Raw genomic sequence first — 4258 nt, 5'->3', positions numbered from 1 at the left:
AATATTAATGGCAAAGACCAGTTGCATCGATTCACTTTGAAAATAATTCCATTTGTGCTAAAACTGGACACAGTAAAAAAAAAAAAAAAAAAAAAAAATATATATATACACACACACACACACACATAATTCGAATTCATATTATGCTTAACTGCGTTTGAATTTGCAATCATGCACAAGATGTTTTGTACTTCGAAGTAAAAACAACATAATGTACTATTTAACTACCCACAGTACAAATGGATCCAAAAAAAAAGTGAATTTTCATGCAGACGAAAATGCTTACATTTATTCTATTTATATTAAGTACCCATTACTAACAGCTTATACTGGGTGGAATACAACAGTTGACATGATTTTACTTATATGGCAATTTAATATTTAACCAAAATTAATGGTAAACTAATATTTTAAAGTGTCATTTATGGCCCCTTACCTTCAGCATGTTTGCTTCCTTGCACACAAACGAGGACAAACACATCACCCAACTGAAAAAAAAAAAAAAATTTCACTTGCATCACAAATAATTTAAAATTTTTCACCACATGAAGTAAATATTTCGCAATAAAAAAAAATATAGCCCTAGGACTCGTGTGCACACCTTTTCTTCCCCACATCGCACACGCAAACAAAACTTCCAAATTATTACAAAATCACTCGATTATTATACATACATAAACACACATGTATTTTCCGAATAAGTGAGAAATGCAGGCCGATGAAAGTCAAATTTCGTTTCGGAAATTAAATCTCGCACAACTACCGACACATAACCAAACTTGCGTACATTTACATAGCATTAACCCTCTAAATAATAAACAAATGAAAGCAGAAAAAACAACATCGCTACCCACCGCGCGCGCTCCTGGCGGCGGGAGTAGGAACTACTTTGCACACAGACCGACATAGCCCCCTGCCAAAAACAGTAAAATAAATAATATATATAAGTCTTTTGGCGGGAAAAAATTTCTCAACCGCCTGGGAGCACCCTAGTGTGTGCCTGTCTTTAGGTTATGTTACTTTTAACTTCATTTTCTACAGGCAGACGCGAGGGTGCTCGCCCATTATTTTTATTTTTTTAAATTCTTTCCTACCTTTGGTGTGCCATGCAAGAATTTATCGTCAAAATGGCGGCCCCGAGTGCAAATTTCTCGTCTGCACTGCTGGCTGGATGATTATGTGATGTTTTGAAGGAGGGTGTTTTTTTTTTTGTTTGGATTTTGTGTGTGGGGGGGAGGGGGCTGGGCTAGCTTTTTTTTTTTTTTAAATTTTCTAAACATTCATCTCTTATGTAACAGTGTTCAGCATTAAAAAATTTAAAAGAAGAGGCACTTACTCATCAATTTCAAAACAGCCTATGAAGAAAAATAAAAAAAATTTAAATTCATTCCAGTTTTATACATTCATGATTTGATCACATGTATAACTTTTCTTTTTTATTACCTTATTTAATTTTATTATTATTACTACTATTGCTGCTACAACCTAGAAGATACCTCAGTGATACTAATACCTGCTGGTAAAGTTAAAGGTTTCACCTTTCTTTCTTTAAACATATCACAATACCTTTCTTGAGTTAAATATTATCTAATGGCTTTAAGAAGTTATGGTAATGTTCATCAGTTATAGAGTGTGGGTTTGTGTGTGTGTGTGAGAGTGTATTTTGAAGAGGGCTTTGGTGGTTGGGATGGTGAGGGTGGTGGGTGTTGTGTGTGGGGAGGGGGGGGGGGGGGGGGGGAAGTAAAAGAGTGTTCATTACACGATTTCTCCTGTTGTTTGTAACAATCACACCTGGTATAGCTATTTCGAGTGGCAAATACAAACTGCAAAAAAAAAACATCTATATCATTGCCAACGGCCATATCACGATGAACACACCGGTTCTCGTCCGATCACCGAAGTTAAGCATCGTCGAGCGTGGTTAGTACTTAGATGGGTGACCGCTTGGGAACACCACGTGCCGTTGGCACTACTATTTTGCACCCTACAGAAAAAAATTTTTTTTTAAAAATTTCAATTTTAAATTTTTTTTTCCCCCACAATCACCACATTTCCCCCCCCCCCCCCCCTAACACACACACACACACTCACTCTCTATCAATCAATCAATCAATCAATCAATCAATCAATCAATCAATCACTCACTCACTCACCCACCCAGCAGCAGCTGTGAATCTTTGCATGTGTATACCTCATACAAAATTCAAAGTGAAAAAATAAATAGATAAGTGTATATGTATGTATGTATGTATGTATGTATGTATGTATGTATGTATGTATGTATGTATGTATATATGTATATATATATATATATATATATATATATATATATATATATATATATATATATAAACACACACACACACACCTATTTTGAAGTTTCTCTGTTTCAGTGGGCAGTTATGTATAATAATGAGAGATTCAAAAAGACGTTGATAACAATGTCATCAATGCCTGTTTAGTGTGCTCATTTGTTGGATGGTCGGCAGCAATACTAGAGGTGGTACAGCTGTAACCTGTAAAATTGTACCTGCAATGTGTTGTGTATGGAAAAAAATAAAAATTATATCATCTAAATTTTTGTTATCCAACAATAACCTTCCCATCAATGCATGATGTCACAGTAGCCATAGCTCTACTCTTTCTGCCATATAACATTGGGGGAAAAAAAAAAAAAAGGAGCTATTAGAATAATAACAAAAGATAAAAAATCATCTAACTGCAGACCAAAATTCAAAAAACTTAAAGTCCTGACTGCCATAAATGAATACGTTCTAGAAACTTTTTATTCATTCTTAAGAAAAAGAAGAAAAAAAAAATTATTATTTTTTTTTTTTTTTTTTTTTTTTTAGATATTCGCACATAGGTATAACACCAGAAATGCTAGTAAATTGAGGATAGTTGAACATAACACTAGGCGATTTGAAAATGGACTAAATTACTTGGGAGTAAAACTTTACAACTTAATATCACAGAAAATAACTAAAACAATTTACCAGTATTAAAAAAAAAAACAGTAAAAAAAATTCTTCTAGAATATCCTACCTACCCTCTGAAGCTATTCTTTAATTTGATTGATAATAGAGAAATTGAACTGTTAATTTGTTGAATGGACTTGTGATAACAGCTGCTTCATGTTTTGCATAAAGTTAAATTGTGTAACATGTTATGTATTTTTTTTTTTTGAAATTTTTTTTCTTGGTAACTTGCATCATGTAAATATTAATTGTCTGCACATACATGTTCTATATCCCGGAGCCTTGACTCCACGTGGGATCAACAGAACAAAAATACAAAAAAAAAAAAAAAATCCAGCTCACTAATCTAGGTGCATTTTGCTAACAATATTTGGAATATATATATATATTTTTTTTTGTGTAACATGCAAATTCTGTATTATTCTGCACACATTATTTATAATCTTCTATCATTTTCTTAGATAATAACTATTAATTCATAAAATAGATTGTGTGTGCATAACCTCCTGGAAACATTTGCACTTACCTCCTACTTTACTTTTTCATTTAAGCAATCCTATTCGCATGTATACACTTAGGTTGCAGCATCGAAATTGTGTAAAATTCAAAGTGTGTATTGCCTGAAAAAAAAAAAAAAAAAAAAAAGACATACCAAATATTTGCATACAGCGACACACTACATATTTGCACACAGTGGAGTTTTGCGGTAATTAACCTAGCACAATTTACCACACGCAATCACACGCCCGCGATGAGATAACACACTCGCTGTTTTCCTGTTGACCGGCACGAGGAGTAAGAAAAATTGATATTTACACGAGCACACACTCCCACACTAGTCACAACGTCGGTCATCAAGTTGTGTTGAAAATTCCTGTAGCCTCTGTTTTCCCAAATGATTTCACTTAAAATTTCATTTAACAAGACCATAAACAAATTTACAATACTAATTTCTTAAACAAACACTTCAGCGAACAAGTGACTGTCGCATTCATTACAAAGCTTACAACTTAACAGATGTTTCCGATGTGAAATAAAATAAGAAAATGTTTTACAACCAACCTAGAACATTTAGTCAAAACGTTTTTGTCCTGGTTTATGATTATTTTCCGTGACATGAATGTTTCAAAACTAATAAAAATACGAATGCAGCCAAATATAATGAAGTTAGCACATAAAAGACGACTTAAAATATTTCATTTTTCGAGAATTGGCAGAGCAAGAACGCACAGGTCCAACGGAAATTTCTTTAAAGATAAACGACCATCGGACAAAAACAC

General features: G+C 33.3%; 1 non-coding gene across 1 annotated transcript; it reads left to right on the top strand.

Moving 5' to 3' along the window:
- The first annotated feature begins 1850 nt into the window (after positions 1 to 1850).
- LOC134543925 (5S ribosomal RNA) lies at positions 1851 to 1969 on the top strand. The gene has a single exon (XR_010077369.1). It is a non-coding gene; the product is annotated as a 5S ribosomal RNA (ribosomal RNA).
- Positions 1970 to 4258: the final 2289 nt, after the last annotated feature.

The sequence above is a fragment of the Bacillus rossius genome, unplaced genomic scaffold (assembly GCF_032445375.1).
Source record: "Bacillus rossius redtenbacheri isolate Brsri unplaced genomic scaffold, Brsri_v3 Brsri_v3_scf25, whole genome shotgun sequence".
Taxonomy (NCBI): domain Eukaryota; kingdom Metazoa; phylum Arthropoda; class Insecta; order Phasmatodea; family Bacillidae; genus Bacillus; species Bacillus rossius.
Note: the sequence above shows the minus strand (reverse complement) of the source record. Positions and strands in the feature narration are given on the sequence as shown.